Source organism: Vitis vinifera, chromosome 2 (genome assembly GCF_030704535.1).
Source record: "Vitis vinifera cultivar Pinot Noir 40024 chromosome 2, ASM3070453v1".
Lineage (NCBI taxonomy): Eukaryota > Viridiplantae > Streptophyta > Magnoliopsida > Vitales > Vitaceae > Vitis > Vitis vinifera.
Window position 1 is genome coordinate 19,006,197 of NC_081806.1, and position 19,700 is coordinate 19,025,896.

The 19,700-nt window shown below is 28.4% G+C and overlaps 1 long non-coding RNA gene across 1 annotated transcript; it reads left to right on the forward strand.

Moving 5' to 3' along the window:
- Positions 1–586: 586 nt before the first annotated feature.
- On the forward strand, positions 587–6,639 carry LOC104882796 (uncharacterized). Its single transcript, XR_009467318.1, has 8 exons — positions 587–706; positions 1,739–1,813; positions 3,227–3,403; positions 3,485–3,589; positions 3,657–3,726; positions 4,853–5,315; positions 6,299–6,391; positions 6,496–6,639. It is a non-coding gene; the product is annotated as an uncharacterized LOC104882796 (long non-coding RNA).
- Positions 6,640–19,700: the final 13,061 nt, after the last annotated feature.

The following is a 19,700-nucleotide window of genomic DNA, read 5'->3' on the forward strand; positions in this document are numbered from 1 at the left end:
ATGATAAAAAGAAAAAAAAATTAATAAACAAATATATATCGATAGATTCGATATTTCAATTTTAAGAATAACAAATATGCATTTTGGAAATGTATAAAATTAGAATTGAGTTCAAAATTTTTTTTATTGAATAAAAATAATTTATACATATGACATTGCAATAGGACTTAGTATCAAAATGAAGATTGATATGGTTCTATTATGTTGTTAGATGAAGGGAGCCTATCTTGTTGAAGACAATATTTATTTTCAAATTTTTAAAATACTTTTATTATAACATGTTTTATTACATTTTAAATGAAAAATGAAAAAAAAATTTATATAATATTTTATTTGAGATTTAATTTCTACAATTTTATTAAAAATATGTTGTAAAATTTTTTTCTATTAACATTAATTTATTTAAATAATTAAAATTATTAATAATTTATCTTATGAAATTAATTTTAATTTCTAAAATATGGCCTATAGAAAGTGAAATTTATGATTTCATCGAGATGGACAATTAATATATATTTTTATAGGGGGAGGAAAATTGTTCTCATAATTTGTTTCCTTGTTTTTTTATTTGTACTAAATCTAAAAATCAAAAGGCCACTCACTTCCTCTGACTCGGCCATGAAAAAGCCATTTCTCAAGTTGCCTTCCACAAGAGAGAATCCCTAAAAAGGCCATTTTTTCCTCTGCCACTCTCATTCAAACGCAGGTACTAATCTAATGAGGTTATTATTTCTATTATTATTATTGCAATCCTCATTTGATTCCCATTAAAATCCATTCCCCATTCCATTTCCGGGAAGATACTTCCTCGTTTGATTTTGGAGACAATCCATGCAAAAACCCCATGGAAAACCATAAAAAAAAATGTTTTTTTTTCTTTGCTCTGTGTGGTTTCTGGATGTGTTGTAAGGGTCTCTTAGCTTTTGTGCCATTGGATTTCAATTTTTTGAACCCTAACTCCACGATTTTTGAGGCAGGCTGAAAAACTCAACCTTTGCCTGCAAATCATGGTATTACCGAATAGAATCTGATGCTTTTTTTTTTTTTTAAAAAAAAAAAACGGATAGCTTTTGTATCCTGTGCGTGGGTTAGAGTGGTAGGAAATATCAATAAATTTTCCGAAAAATCGGTAAAAATACCAATTAATACCGAAATATCAGATAAATTTTGGAGAAATTACCGAAATTTCCGTGGACCAATAATTGGTTACGAATTTTGTGTTGGAGCCGGCTGATCAATGATATTTCTCTCCAAAATAGTATTTTATTGTTAATTATTATGAAAGCAATGATAAAAAAATTTATTAAAAAAATATGACAAATTTTATGCTAAAATTATTTATTAATCAAAAATTGTTTCTATGAAAAAGATAAACATGAAATATGAAAATTCTAAAATTATTGAAAGAAAAATATTATAAAATAAATATCATAAATAAATTAAAATGGATATTTTATAATTCTAATTTATTTATTACAAAATTCATTATAAAATATTTTATTGCTATGTAATAATGGTCCATAATTTCCATCCCATTGTAGAAATAAAGCAAAGCTTTCTTAAACTACATTGGTACGTAATGATGATCCCATTTTTTTAACCAAAAAGTAGAACAAGAAACATGAAACCTAGATAAGAAAAAAGCAAACAAACAAGGGGAAAAAGAACTAAGAGTTTTATTGGAGATTGATGTTCTATTTGTTGTTTAAAAGTTCATCTCCTTGTACCAAAAATGCAGGTCCTCCTAATCATGGGTTAGCTTTTTAATTTCTCAATCACTAGAGGACAATTTCAAGGGACAAGTCTTGTTAAGGTAATTCTTTACTCTAGTTTCTCTCTCTCTATACTTTGCAATGAAACTCCAACTTGTCAATACTTCATTTTTTTTAATGGACATTGAACATAAATAATCAAACTTGCAGTTGAGTTATTTGATGGTTAGTAGATTTGGTCTAGTGGGTGGGTTCACTTTTGATTTAATTTGATTCCATTGAATGTGACGTTGATGACTTTATATTTTGAGTATTAACTTTTGTTTGTTTGTTTCCAAGTGTAATTAAATTTCTCTACTCATGAGTTTTTAAGTAAATATATTTCCATTTTCCTTTACTAGGCAAATAACAAATATGTTAAAGGATTTAAATGTATTTCATTTTAATGTGTTTATGATACTTAGATAGGATTTAAATAAGTTCATGCATGAAACATTAGACTTCCCGTTCTAGCATCCTTGTATGACAAAAATTTCTCTTATTACATGCTAAGGACATTTAAGTTGTCAAAGAATGCAAATGGTTCATTGATGAACTAGTTTGACGTTGACAACTTCTAACTTTGTCTAGCATATGAATGAGACTTTTTCTTTTTCTTTTTTTTACAAATGATGCTTGAATTGTCCAATTGGACAATATAAGGAAAACATAATATCTTTGAAGTTATGCTCTTATGCTTCATTCATTTTTTAGAAATTTTGACAGTCGTTCCTTTTGTTCTCTGAGTGCATATTTGGACAAGGCTGAATAATATGCCTTCTCCATCTTGTTTATTTGGAGAACTATAGGGAAATGCTGTCGAAATTTTTCTAAAATGAAACGAAACATAATAGTAGTTGAAATGTAGGGATTATGTTTTCCTATATGGGATAGGAACCACCACCTAAACTAGGAAGTTGAAGATGTTATAATGCATAAGACATGTAGTTTAAGTTGATTTTAGTTTAACAAGATAGAATCATGAGAGTTAATTATGTCTCTTGGTTTAATATTTTGATATATAAATTTATTTTAATTTTATAGATATATGCATAATAAATGATCTTCGACGATTCGCTATTGAATAAAGACTTAAAAAAATGTAACATATATTTATTTCTCATTTGTATGGTAGTGCATAAACTAGATACAAGCATCCCCAAAGAAAATCAAATATGAGAATCCTAGAGATATACAACTATTTTCTAAAACAGTTTCAGCAATGTTGGAGGGTAAACCGGCACCTAAAGTTGACTTTCCAATCAATGTTTTTGGGATGAAATTTCAAACCTTCCTCTTGACAACTGAAATGAAGGATGTAATTTCTGCAAAAGAGTTGACTATGAATTTTATATGTTTCTATATTTGGTGATATTTTGTTGTAAATCTTTATGTTACATTCATGATATAAATAAGTAGAAACTGTTTTTTTTTTTTTTTTTTAAGTAATTCTAAATTGGGTGATATTTCATTAGGTGGCTGCATGAACATCTGGATGATACACTACATGAGAAAATTATATTTGTTCATCTAGGAATGGTGTCCAAGGTTGGAACAATAACCCCACAAATTGAAAAAAGAGCAAAGTTCATTGTTGATCGCCTAATTGACTCCAAATTGGCAGATTTGATTTTTCTTCCGTATAACCCAAGGTAAGTTGTTAATTATAATTGTTTTTAATTTCTTAGCCTTATAAATGCTATTTATCTAAATTATATGTTAATATATTGTAGGTTTCATTGGGTTTTGGCTGTAATTGACCTCAAATCACAAACAGTCTACTATTTAGACTCACTATTACAATAGCCATACCAAGATATAAAAGATATTGTGAACATGTAAGTCTACCATAATTTTAGTTTTCATGTCTCAAAATAAACACTAATGTAATCTTATTTTTTGTAGGGGGTTTCGAATTTTTGTATCTCAAAAGAAGAAAGGATCTAAAAAAAAGCTCAAGTGGATAGTTATTGAGGTTACATTTTTTTCTTCTAAACTTTTTGAAGACTTACCTACATTTAAGTTGCTTTCTTGAATTAAAGTTTACTTGATTTTTGAAATGTAAAGATTCTATATGGCTTTCTCTCACATGAATATATACCTATATATATATATATATATGAATTTTATTAGCTTATAATTGTTTTTGTTATTATTTCCTATTCCTAAGTTGAGTTGAGAAGGATACCATATACGTTTGTTTCACCACCTTATGAAAATATAATCTACATTGCTATGAATACAATGTACTCATTTGTCCATTATTCCACTAGTAATGAAGTAGTACTAAAAAAAACAAAACAAACCTATAGTATTTACAATCCTTTACAACGATTTAGATGTATGTGTGGGTAAGGAAGCAATGAGGATTCATTTAGATAGTTTTGATCATGTTACTTAGGTGTGAGTTGTTCTTTATATCTTTCTTATGGCCTTAGTATGTCTTATATACATCCTATTATTTAGTTTAAACATTTCTTGTAAAGCACAACCTCTCTCTCTCTCTCTCTCTTTCTCTCTTTAATCTAAACTTTTTACTCTTTTATCCATCTTCAATCAAATTGTTCAAATGTAAAACATTTATTCCTTATAATTACTAATTGCATTTCTCTTCTATAATGTCAATCTATGAGATATAAAAGGATGCTAATACTACATATTTCCAAATATATTATCGATAATTGCTCTTGAAGCTTGATTGGTATACCTTAATGAAGTCTTAAAAGTCATGATCTTTTCTAAGGGATATTTTCACACAAACAAAAGTTAACTATTTTTTTTTTCAAAGTTAATCACTATTCTTAAAAAATATAATTAATCATTACCTTTATCTATTCCTTTTTTTTGTCCATATTTCACATATACATGTTATTTGACATTCTTACATTTTACCCAATTTAACCCTCCAAGTTGTAAATAGGGGAGCTTAGGGTATTATGCTAGACATGTATTGACTTAATTTAGGTGCAAATTTTACTTGAAACTAACATTATGTCATTCATTGTTTTTTAAAATTTAAATGTGAAGGATGAAAAAATTGACCAAATTTATATGTTGTCATATTTGATCGTGAAAATTTATTGATATAATTTTGCTCATAGGGACCCAAACAGTTGGATGGTGTCATGTGCGGATATTTTGTCATGCGATACATGCGAGACATAATTGCAAATAGAAGTCTTCTAACATCTCAGGTTTATTTACCTATGTATTTTCATAAGTACATGATAACTTATACATATATTTAATGTTTCACTTTAACATATTTTCTCTTCTCATATATTTTAGTTTGAAGGGAAAAAAACCTATTCGTGAGCTGAGTTAGATGAAGTGAAATCTGAATGGGTCTCTTTTTTTAGCACTCTTATCTTAGACCAAGTATAGTGGGTATGTGAATTTTATAATTTTTTAATAAATTCTCAAACATAAATTTTAATTAATGTTGCATCTTTTCTCTTTGCAAGGTATAGGGTGACATTTGCAGTTGTTGCAATTTTGAGATTTCAAGATCATACGTAAGATCTTATTGTCATGCATAGATGCTGAAGTTTTGGATACTTTTAGGTACATACCTATATCTTTTAAAAGATACATTTGATGAAAGTACCAATTCATGTTTTTTTTATGTATGTTTGTTGGATTCTTTTAACATAAATTTTCGTACATGTTAATATCATTTTATCTACTTGCAAGAAGTTGCATAACATTTGTAATAGTTGGAATTTTGAGAATACAACATCAGCATAGGTTCTTCCTATCATGTATGTAAAGTTGCAATTAGTTTTTTCTTTTATTGGATATTTTTAGGTACATATCTTATCTATATTTTTTGCTTAAAAGTTCATTGCTAGATTTTTTTTTATTTTAAAATTTTTTTTATGTATTTTGGTACATGTTTATATCTTTTTAATTAGTACTTTTAAATATAAACATAAACTAATGTTGTTTTTTTCTTATTTGCAAGAGGTTGGGTGATATTTGCAACATTTACAATTTTTAGAGTACAAGATCATGCATAAGTTTTTGTCATCATGTATAGCTATTAGATTTTTTGGTAAATATTTGTTATTTTATATATATATATTTGATAAGAGTACAAGATCGTGTATAGTTGCTTAGTTGTTTATGAATACATTTGGATATATTTGGGTACATGCTTATATCTTTTTTTTTTAAAAGTTTGAAACATAAACATAAAGTAATGTTGTGTCTTTTTTTTTTACTTGCAAGAGGTTGGGTGACATTTGTAGCACTTGCAATTTTTAGAGTACACGATCATGTATAAGTTCTTCTTATCATGCATAATAATTTAATTTTTGGTTTTTTTTAGTAAATATCTTATATATATATATATATATATATATATATATATATATATATATATATATATATATATATATATGATAATAGTATAAGATCATCTATACTTGCTAGGTTGTTTGTGGATACATTTTGATATATTTAGGATACATATTTATATATTTTTAATGAAATTTTAAACACAAACATAAAATAATGTTACTTTTTTCTTTCTTGCTTGGGGTTAGGTGACATTTGCAGTAGCTGCAGTTTTTACAGGAGAAGATCACGCATAAATTTTTGTTATCATGTACAACTACTTGATATTTGGTTATTTTTGGGTAAATATCTATCATTTTTTCATATACATTTGGATACAATGTTTATATCATTTTATTAATCTTTCAAATATAAACATATACTGATGTTTTTTTCCTACTTGCAGAAGGTTAGGTGGCATTTGCAGCAATTATAGCACTTTTGAAGGCACAAGATCATGCATACATTATATTTATCATGTATAACTATTGGATTTTTGGGTCCATATTTGCCTTTTTTTTTTTTATGTATATGTGATGATAATACAAGATTATGTAAGGATATTAAGTTTTTTTTTTTTTTTTTTTTGTCAATATATTTGCCTACATGTTCATATTTTTAAAAAAAATATATATTTTATACATTCATGTAGTTTTTCCATATATATACACACACAACAGGGCTCAATTTTTATGTAGATCATTTGGGCAACATGTTAGGTTGTAATTGACATGTTCCATATGCAACCTTGATATGAAATAAAACAATTTCCTTTATATGAATAAAGAAATCTTGACATAAAAGACATTGTATTCCTTGACATAAGAATAAAGGAACCTTAACATATTAAAATTTCAACTTTCAAAAAAAAAAAAAAAAAAAAAAATATCCTTGACATATGTGTAAATTAAATTTAAAAGCATATACAACAACATTGACATATATCATACTTAAGCTTAACATATATTGAATATAATCTTGACAAAACAATGAGTCAACCTTCACATATGTTTAACCTAACCTTGACTGATGTGGAAGAAACATTAACATATGTCATATTAATAAGATTCCTATGTTGATAGAAATAAGGTATACCTTATTTCATGCATATGTCAAGCTAGCTTTTATCATTTCTTGACATTGGCATAGATAACATTTGTGAATATCGATCTACCTTAACAGATATACCTTATCTTGACGATGAAAAACTGTCAATGAAGACCTTTTTTCTTGTAGTGTGAGAGCATTAAAATCTAATGGATTTTTTTTATATATCTCAATTGAACTGCCTTAAGAACCGTCAAGTGCAACCATCGATGACATTGTGTCTATAAACATGAAAGGTCACCTCATGTCTATAGCCTTATCCAAATTAGATGAAGTATAATCATAGTGAGGTATTATCCACCCTAGATTATTAACAAGGTTAAATGAGTAAAGTCCATGATTCAAAAAATTATGTTGATCATTGGATATAGAATTGTTGGTTATGATGATAATCAACTCTCAACTTCAAAAGGGATTTGTGATATCCCCAAATAGTCTATTACTCAATGACTTGGTGAACCTTTAGCTATAGTTGATGAATTAGTAGTAACAGAATGTTGGGGTGCGCTACTTATGCATATCTTATAAGGCATAATGTATAGTGGCAAATTGATGCCCACACAATCTTATCAAAAATAATATATGTTCAAGTTTGATTCATAATGAAAAAAATGATCATATAGCAAATCATGATGTGTTTTGATTTGTAAGACTGTAACATTAACTGCAAAGACATGTAGATTTATTGAACTTGCTTTCTATTTATACTTAATTAATATCCATATGTGTGTGTGTGTGTGTGTATGTATATATATATATATATATATATATATAGAGAGAGAGAGAGAGAGAGAGAGAGAGAGACATATCACTACACAAAGTTATACAAGAATTGCATTGACATAGGTGATATCAAGGATTAATATCAGAAGCAAACAACACAATAACACCCTCTAAAATCTCCACATTTAGTCGATTTTCACCATAGTTTGCATAATATGCTATTGTAATGATCACGTGGTATCATTAGGTTGTAAAACCCATCCTCCAAAACCTAATAACAACCTGATTTATAGGATTATATCCATATGTGTATGTGTGTGTATAGAGAGAGAGAGAGAAATGAAAGAAAGAAAAAAGAGACATATCACTGCACAAAGTTATAAGATAATTACATTGACATAGGTGATACCAACGTTTAATATCAGAAGCAACCAACACAATAACACCCTCTGAAATCCCCATATTTAGTCGATTTTCACCAATTTTTATATCACGTCATTGATTTTATTTTTATTTTTTTACTTTCAAAATTTTGAATTGAGCACCCAAAACTCAGCCTAACCTAATTAGCTAAATACCAATTTTGGATGTTGTTTCTAGCTAATGTGGAATTTCACTTGAAAGAGGAAATGAAAAATAAGTTGGTGGTGTGGAGGGATATAAAAGGGAATGACTATATCACTAGGTTAACTTTGCTTTGAAATAAAATGGACATATGTATATATATACAGACATAAATACATATTATAAATTATATATGCATAAATCAATATTTATATTTTGTACATATATTATAAATTAATTAAAATAAAATTATTGTAAATAAATTAATTTAAATTATTGTGTATTTTGTATAATAAGTAAATATAAAATAAATATAAATTTATAAACAAAATTATCAACATTTTAAAATAAAAAATACTTATACATGTATCACCATTTATTTTATGTCATTGAATACATCCAAATTAAATAAATCTCTGCAAAATATGCTTTTAAATTTTGAATATTATTATTAGATCTCTCCCTCTATCTCTCTCTCTCTCTTCCTCTCTCTCTCACACACAAACACACACACACATACACACATCCAATTTCCATGTTATCGATATTTTATGACAGAATATCCACTAATATTTTTCAATATATTCCAATATATTTGTAAAATCGAGATACCAATACATCCGTAAAAACTTATATTTTTATCTTTAGGTGAATAACAATTCATTATATAGCTTTGCATAGTGTAACAATACTATGAACAAACTTTATCTGATTTGACCTCATGTTCACAGTATTACATAAGGATTATTAAACTACATATTATAATGACCTATCTTTAGTTTTGAAAGACCTCACAATTAGAGTACTAAAGTGACAATATAATTTATATTTTAATATACATATTATAAGAACATTATTGATCACGTGAATTGAATTGATGCGGTGGAACGAATCACATCTATAATGTTGAAATGACAATACATTTCACAAGTATTATCATATTGAAAAATAATATACTATAAACATGTTCATATAATATAATCATACTATTAGTAGTTATAAGATAATTTGTATTTTAATGTGCGTACCATGTGGCTTATGTGGTATGGTAAGAACACCATGCATCACAATTTATTTTTAAAAATAGTTGGTGGCTTCTATTATATTCACTTGTAGTTGTAGATTGAGCTAGGAACAAGGATGACCGCACTTCCATTATTGCCTATATTGCATACCTTGGTGGTAGCTACATTTTTTGTTGTTCTAAAAAGCAAAACATAGTCACTCACCCCTCTACTTCGATAGTAGCTAAAGTAATATGGATTCATTTACGTAGCATTCTCACTCACACTATTCATTCTAACAAAATTAGAGTCACTTCTTTAAGCTCTAACCTACTTATACATTCAAAGATGACCGAATGGCTATAAACTACCACTTTGTTGGTGAAAAAGAGACCAATAGGAATCTCAATATCTCCTATGTCTTTACCAATGATCAATTAGCCGATGCCTTAATTAAACAACTTGCTAAGCAACATTTTTTTCTCCTCTCATTCAAGGTTGGTATCTCTAATGGAGGATCATCTTGTGATGACATAATGGACAACCCAAATTATCTTCCTCCACCAATTTGGCCAAGTCAATAGTTACAAATTTTACATAACTTCACAAATTTTCTATCCATAAAGAAAGTCTTCCTCTACTTTAGGTTGTTAATGTATAAACCAAAAATAGCTTAATAGCCTTGTATACATTAGTCTTATAAAATCAATGCTAGTGACAACTTTTACACTATTTATATTCTCTCTCTCTCTCTCTCTCTCTCTCTCTATCTATCTATCTATCTATCTATCTATATATATATATATATATATATATATATATATATATATATATATATGTATTAGTTTGTCTAGAAATATTTTTAAGGGACTTATTCTTAGTCGTCATATTAAAGGTCGGAGTAGGGTCAATGAGTGTTGTCATTGTAAACAAAGGCCAAGAATCAAAAGAGTATATTTGCAGTCATGGTAGAGGGGTGTCCAATCTTTGGTCTCCAATTTTATGAGTCCTATCCTATTTAGTAAGAGAGGATTTGAACCATGCCAATTTCATGGAAAATAAAGAGACATGTTTTTTCTTCTTCTTGTTATTTTTTTTTTAATTACAAGAAAAAAAACAATAGTGTGTTATTAAGTTATTTTTAAAAACATGTTTCAAAAAACAAAAAACAAGAAACTTGTTTATAAAAGTTATTTTAAAAATACTTTTTTTTAAATTTTGATTTTATGAAAAAAAAAATTATAAATTCAATTTATAATATGAATGCTAATATTATGATAAAATCATAAATTATATTTTTCATAGAAAATTGATACTATTTTATTATATATTATAAAAATACAAATATTAACATTTTCATGAAAGCATGATTGATTTTTTTTTTTTTTACAAATAAATAATAATCATTTAAAAATAACAATGGTTAATAATATTTTATTTTAAAAATGAATACTTTTTTTTTAATATGTAAATAGGTTGAGTTTTTTTTATTATTATTATATGTGCACATTTAGTACTCAATTATAACACAATACATAACTGAGTATTTTGAACTATTCTTGATTTAGTCTATAATTAATTTGGTTAGTTTTTTAAAATTCTAAATTATTCTTAAAATTAGAAGATTCATTAAAAATTTAAAGCACTTAATTTAGAATCTATTTACTTTGCAAGACAAGTTAAAAAATATGGCTCGCACAAAAGTAAGAGTAAGTCATGATTTATTATATACTTGTTTAAGTCTATATTTCTAGTAGTGACTGGATCTATTTTTTAGTTCTAAATTACTTTAATAGTTATTAGAATCATTAATAAATTCAACACATTAAATTTTAGTTAATTTGAAATCCATTTGTTTAGCAAAAAAATCATAAAAATAGTTAAGGAATTAGTGGGGATACGGAAATGTGAGGAGGGTACAACAAATTTCATTTTCATTTCTTATACCCTCACGTTTCTCGTACCCTCTTCACATTCCTTGTATTATCCTCACATTCATTGTATTATCCTCACATTCATTGTACATTTATCATATTTTTTGTACCCTCTAATTTTTTAAATTTTTTATTTTTTTATTTTTTTTCACTTCACTTGAGGACAATATTGTGTAAAAAGACTAAATAAACTTCAAATTGAAGTAAATAATTTTCAAAAAAAGTTAAAATTAAAAGATTAAAATATTAGGAAATTAGTGGGGATACGAAGAAGGTGAAAAATGTACGAGATATGTGAGGAGGGTATGATAAATTTTGTTTTCATTTCTTATACCCTCACATTCCTCGTACTCTCCTCACATTCATTGTACCCTTCTCATATTTTTGTACCCTCCAAATTTTTTTTTTTCATCACTTCACTTGACGATAATATTGTATAAAAAGACTAAATAGACTTAAAATTGAAGCAAATAATGTTTGAAAATTAAAATATTTAAAGATTGTTGGTGGTATGAAGAATGTGAGGAGGGTATGAGAATTATTTTTTTTCATTTTTTATACCTTCACATTTCTCGTATTATCTTCACATTCTTCGTACCATTCTCAAATTCATTATACCCTTCTCACATTTTTTTTGTACCCTTAATTTTTTTTGAATTTTTTTTCATGTCGCTAGACGATAATATTGTGTAAAATAAACTTGAAGTTGAAGCAAATAATATTAAAAATATTAAAATATTAAAAAATTGGCCGGGATACAAAAAAATATAAGAAAAGTACAAGATATATGAGAAGAGAATGACAAATTTTGTTTTATTTTTTAAATATTAAAAAATTAGTGGGAGTACAAAGAATGTGAGGAAGGTACAACAAATTTTGTTTTCGTTTTTTGTATCCCCACATTTCTTGTACCCTTCTCACATTCATTGTACTCTTCTCACATTTTTTATATCCTCTAAATTTTAAAAATTTTAAATTTTAATTCTTTTTTTTTTTTTCACTTCACTCAATGATAATATTGTGTAAAAAGATTAAATAGACTTCAAATTGAAGCAAATAATGTTAAAAAATTTAAAATATTAAGATATTAATAAATTAGTAGAGGTTTGAAGAATGTGAGGAGGGTATGAAAAATTTTGTTTTCATTTCTTGTACCCTCACATTTCTCGTACTGTCTTCACATTTCTCGTGCCCTCCTCACATTCAGTGTAAAAAAACTAAATAGACTTGAAATTGGAGCACATAACGTTCAAAAAAATATATTAAAATATTAAAATATTAAAAAATTGGTGGATGTGTAAAAAGAATGTGAGGGTATGTGAAATATGAGGAGGGTTTTTTTGTTCATTTCTTGTATCCTCACATTCTTGTACCCTTTTCACATTCATTGTACTTTTTTCACATTTTTTATACTCTAATTTTTTTTTTTCATTTCACATCACGTTACAATAATATTGGGTAAAAATACTAATTACACTTGAAATTAAAACAAATAATGTTAAGAAAAAATTGAAAGATTAAAAAATAAAAAAATTGTCGTGGGTATAAAGAATGTGAGAAAGGTACAAAAAATGTGAGGGTCTTCATATTCTTCAGACCTTCCTCACATTTTTGTACCCTCTAAATTTTTTTAAAAATTAAATTTTAATTTGTTTTCACTTCACTTGTAAATGATATCGTGTAAAAACACTAATTATACTTGCAATTGAAGTAAATAATGTTTGAAAAAATAAAAATATTAAAATATTAAAAAAAAATGGGTTGGGGTACAAAGAATGTGAGGAGAGTACCAAAAATGTGAAGGTGTGTATCCTCATATTTTTTGTACTCTCTAAATGTTTCAAAATTTTTATTTTGGGCTTTATATTTTTTTTCCCCACTTTAAATGACAATAATATTTGTAAAGATTATCATTGTTTTTCGAATTTATGGAAATAATCTCCAAAAAAATTCAAAGATTAAAATACTAAAAGGGTATCATACAATTATGATTTTTCTATCATAATTTTATCATTTTGGTAAAAGTTTTATCATTTCACAAAAACATTTTCCACCAAATTTTCTTTATTTTATTGCTTGATGAAAAAATTCCAAAAAAGAAATTTATATTGATTGGTAACAATGCTAAATCTGAAGAATTGTTTTTTTTTTTTTTAATTACCTTGCATGTGTCTTAACCTTATTGGCCTAAAAAGGTGGGTATGGTACCGAAAAGTAAATTTCAATACCGTAGCATTGCCCATTAATTAATAGGGTCTTGCTACGGTACTGAAAAACACTTTTCGGTACCATACCCACTTTTTTGGGCTAATAGGGTAGAGACACATGGTGTGCTAAATTAAAAAAAAAAAAAAAAAAAAAACCTCTTCTTCAAGTCACCCAACCGGTTGCCATGGGAAATAATCCCATGCAACACACATTGTTACATTTATTACATTAACCAATTATAAATTTGTTTAATGTAATTATTTTGTTTAGGAAATTTTTTTTATGAAACATAAAAATAAAGAAAATTTTGAAAAAATAAATTACAGTTTATTTATTTTTGTACTATAAAGTGATTAAACCCCACATAAAAAATAAATTTAAAATAAATAAAAAAATATAAAGAATTTGGTGATATAATTTATAAATTAAGGAAAAGTAAATTTAATTTATTTTAACATCAAATAATTTGTTGACAAAAATTTGACGAATATTTGAAGTGTGAAAAGCAATATAATTGGTTTATGAAGTTAAAAAAATGGGAAAACTAGAACTAAATTTTATAAAATATATATTAAATTAAAATTAAATTAGTTGTGTACTAATTATTAATTGAGAATATATGATTAAATTATTTCTTAGCTTTTCAAAAAAATTGGTTGAAATATTGAAAATACGAAAAAGGTATAATTACTAACAATATGGAAATCCAAACCCCTCACATATTTTTTCGGTAAATTTCCATTTTGAATTTTTCGATCCATTTCATACCCTCAAAATGTACTGAATTTTTGAGTATTTTTGGATTTGGATTTTTCCGGAAATCATTTGACCACCTCCTAAGTGTAATGAACGTATTTAAACAATATCCAAGCCATATTAAGTTCCAAAAAAGTTTAAAAACTTCAAACAAGTGGAGAATCTGGAGGGTACGAAGCATATGAGAATTCCTCACATTCTTCGTACCCTTGTGAATTTTTTAGTATTTTTGGATTAGGATTTTTCTGGATATCATTTGATCACCTACCAAGTGTAACAAACTAATTTAAACAACATCCAAGCCATATGATGTCCCAAAATTTTTTAAAAAGTCCAAAGAAGTCGAGAATTGGGAAGGTACAAAGAATGTGATGAATCCTCACATTCTTCGTACTCTTATGAATTTTTTAGTATTTTTGGATTTGGATTTTTTCGGATATCATTTGATCACCTACCAAGTGTAACAAACTAATTTAAATAACAACCAAGCCATATGATGTCCCAAAAAATTTTAAAAAGTCCAAAGAAATGGAGAATTGGGAGGGTACGAAGAATGTGAGGATTCCTCACATTCTTCGTACCCTTGTGAATTTTTGAGTATTTTTGGATTTGGATTTTTTCAGAAATCATTTCACCACTTCCTAAGTGTAATGAACCTATTTAACAATATCCAACCCATATGAAATCCCAAAAAATTTTAAAAACTTCAAACAAGTGGAGAATTGGGAGGGTACGAAGAATGTGAGAATTCCTCACATTCTTCGTACCCTTTTGAAATTTTTAGTATTTTTGGATTTGGATTTTTCCAGATATCATTTAACCACCTTCTATGTGTAACGAACCTATTTAAACAACATCCAAACCATATGACGTCCCAAAAAATTTTCAAAACTCCAAAGAAGTGGAGAATTGGGAGGGTACGAACAATGTGAGGATTCCTTACATTCTTCGTACCATTGTGAATTTTTTAGTATTTTTTGATTTGGATTTTACCGGAAATCATTTCACCACCTTCTAAGTGTAACGAACCTATTTAAACAACATCCAAGCCATATAATGTCCCAAAAAATTATAAAAACTCCAAAGAAGTGGAGAATTGGGAGGGTAGGAACAATGTGAGCATTCTGGACATTCTTCGTTCCCATGTGAATTTTTTAGTATTTTTGGATTTGGATTTTTCCGGATATCATTTGACCACCTACTACGTGTAACGAACCTATTTAAATAACATCCAAACCATTTGATGTCCCTAAAAATTTTTCAAACTCTAAAGATGTGGAGAATTGGGAGGGTACGAAGAATGTGAGGATTCCTCACATTCTTCGTACTCTTGTGAATTTTTTAGTATTTTTGGATTTCGATTTTTCCGAAAATCATTCCACCACCTCCTAAGTGTAATGAACCTATTTAAACAATATCCAACCCATATGATGTCCCAAAAAATTTTAAAAACTCCTAAGAAGTGGAGATTTGAGAGGGTACGAAGAATGTAAGGATTCCTCACATTCTTCGTACCCTTGTGAATTTTTTAGTATTTTTGGATTTGGATTTTTCCGGAAATCAGTTGACCACCTTCCAAGTGTAACTAACCTATTTAAACAACATCCAAGCCATATGATGTTTCAAAAAACTTTAAAAACTCCAAAGAAGTGGAGAATTGGGAGGGTACGAACAATGTGACGATTCCTCACATTCTTTGTACTCTGCCGAATTTTTTAGTATTTTTGGATTTCAATTTTTTCGAAAATCATTTCACCACCTCCTAAGTATAATGAACCTATTTAAACAATATCCAAGCCATATGATGTCCCAAAAAATTTTAAAAACTCCAAAAAAGTGGAGATTTGGGAGGGTACGAAGAATGTAAGGATTCCTCACATTCTTCGTACCCTTGTGATTTTTTTAGTACTTTTGAATTTGGATTTTTACGGAAATCATTTCACCACCTCCTACGTGTAATGAACCTATTTAAACAATATGCAAGCCATATGATGTCCCAAAAAATTTTAAAAACTCCAAAGAAGTGGAGAATTGGGAGGGTACGATCAATGTGAGGATTCGTCACATTCTTCGTACCCTTGTGAATTTTTAACTATTTTTGGATTTGGATTTTTTCGGAAATCATTTCACCACCTTCCAAGTGTAACGAACCTATTTAAACAACATCGAAGCCATATGATGTTTCAAAAAATTTTAAAACTCCAAAGAAGTGGAGAATTGGGAGGGTACGAACAATGTGAGGATTCCTCACATTCTTCGTACCCTTGTGAATTTTTGAGTATTTTTTGATTTGGATTTTTTCAGAAATCATTTGACCACCTTCCAAGTGTAACGAACCTATTTAAACAACATCCAAACCATATGATGTCCCAAAAAAATTTTACAAACTCCAAAAGTGTGGAGAATTGGGAGGGTACGAAGAATGTGAGGATTCCGCACATTCTTCGTACTCTGCTGAATTTTTTAGTATTTTTGGATATCAATTTTTTCGGAAATCATTTCACCACCTCCTAAGTATAATGAAGCTATTTAAACAATATCCAAGCCATATGATGTCCTAAAAAATTTTAAAAACTCCAAAAAAGTAGAGATTTGGGAGGGTACAAAGAATGTAAGGATTCCTCACATTCTTCGTACCCTTGTGATTTTTTTAGTACTTTTGAATTTTGATTTTTCCGGAAATCATTTCACCACCTCCTATGTGTAATGAACATATTCAAACAACATCCAAGCCATATGATGTTTCAAAAAATTTTAGAAACTCCAAAGAAGTGGAGAATTGGGAGGGTACGAAGAATGTGAGGATTCCTCACATTCTTCGTACCCTTGTGAATTTTTGAGTATTTTTGGATTTGGATTTTTTCAGAAATCTTTCGACCACCTTCCAAGTGTAACGAACCTATTTAAACAACATCCAAACCATATGATGTCCCAAAAAAATTTAAAAACTCCAAAGAAGTGGAGAATTGGGAGGGTACGAACAATGTGTGGATTCCTCACATTCTTGGTACCCTTGTGAATTTTTTAGTATTTTTGGATTTGGATTTTTTCAGAAATCATTTCACCACCTTCCAAGTGTAATGAACCTATTTAAACAACATCCAAGCCATATGATGTTTCAAAAAATTTTAAAAACTCCAAAGAAGTTGAGAATTGGGAGGGTATGAATAATGTGAGGATTCCTCACATTCTTCGTACCCTGTTGAACTTTTTAGCATTTTTGGATTTCGATTTTTCCGAAAATCATTTCACCACCTCCTAAGTATAATGGACCTATTTAAACCATATCAGAGCCATATGATGTCCCAAAAAATTTTAAAACTCCAAAGAAGTGGAGATTTGGGAGGGTACGAAGAATGTAAGGATTCCTCACATTCTTCGTACCCTTGTGAATTTTTTAGTACTTTTGGATTTGGATTTTTCCGGAAAACATTTCACCACCTCCTATGTGTAATGAACCTATTTAAACAATATGCAAGCCATATGATGTCCCAAAAAATTTTAAAAACTCCAAAGAAGTGGAGAATTGGGAGAGTACGAACAATGTGAGGATTCCTCACATTCTTCGTACCCTTGTGAATTTTTAACTATTTTTGGATTTGGATTTTTTCGGAAATCATTTCACCACCTTGCAAGTGTAACGAACCTATTTAAACAACATCCAAGCCATATGATGTTTCAAAAAATTTTAAAAACTCCAAAGAAGTGGAGAATTGGGAGGGTACGAACAATGTGAGGATTCCTCACATTCTTCGTACCCTTGTGAATTTTTGAGTATTTTTGGATTTGGTTTTTTTCAGAAATCATTTGACCACCTTCCAAGTGTAACGAACTTATTTAAACAACATCCAAACCATATGATGTCCCAAAAAAATTTTAAAAACTCCAAAGAAATGGAGAATTGGGAGGGTACGAAGAATGTGAGGAATCCTCACACTCTTCGTACTCTGCTGAATTTTTTAGTATTTTTGGATTTCAATTTTTCCGGAAATCGTTTCACCACCTCCTAAGTATAATGAACCTATTTAAACAATATCCAAGCCATATGATGTCCCAAAAAATTTTAAAAACTCCAAAGAAGTGGAGAATTGGGAGGGTACGAACAATGTGTGGATTCCTCACATTCTTGGTACCCTTGTGAATTTTTTAGTATTTTTGGATTTGGATTTTTTCATAAATCATTTCACCACCTTCCAAGTGTAACGAACCTATTTAAACAACATCCAAACCATATGATATCCCAAAAAAATTTTAAAAACTCTAAAGAAGTGGAGAATTGGGAGGGTACGAACAATCTGAGGATTCCTCACATTCTTCGTACTCTGCTGAATTTTTTAGTATTTTTGGATATCAATTTTTCCGGAAATCGTTTCACCACCTCCTAAGTATAATGAACCTATTTAAACAATATCCAAGTCATATGATGTCCCAAAAAATTTTAAAAACTCCAAAGAAGTGGAGAATTGGGAGGGTACGAACAATGTGTGGATTCCTCACATTCTTGGTACCCTTGTGAATTTTTTATTATTTTTGGATTTGGATTTTTTCAGAAATCATTTCACCACCTTCCAAGTGTAACGAACCTATTTAAACAACATCCAAACCATATGATGTCCCAAAAAAATTTTAAAAACTCCAAAGAAGTGGAGAATTGGGAGGGTACGATGAATGTGAGGATTCCTCACATTCTTCGTACTCTGCTGAATTTTTTAGTATTTTTGGATTTCAATTTTTCCGGAAATCGTTTCACCACCTCCTAAGTATAATGAACCTATTTAAACAATATCCAAGCCATATGATGTCCCAAAAATTTTTAAAAACACCAAAGAAGTGGAGAATTGGGAGGGTACGAAGAATGTGAGGAATCCTCACACTCTTCGTACTCTGCTGAATTTTTGAGTATTTTTGGATTTGGATTTTTCCGGAAATCAGTTGACCACCTTCCAAGTGTAACTAACCTATTTAAACAACATCCAAGCCATATGATGTTTCAAAAAACTTTAAAAACTCCAAAGAAGTGGAGAATTGGGAGGGTACGAACAATGTGACGATTCCTCACATTCTTTGTACTCTGCCGAATTTTTTAGTATTTTTGGATTTCAATTTTTTCGAAAATCATTTCACCACCTCCTAAGTATAATGAACCTATTTAAACAATATCCAAGCCATATGATGTCCCAAAAAATTTTAAAAACTCCAAAAAAGTGGAGATTTGGGAGGGTACGAAGAAAGTAAGGATTCCTCACATTCTTCGTACCCTTGTGATTTTTTTAGTACTTTTGAATTTGGATTTTTACGGAAATCATTTCACCACC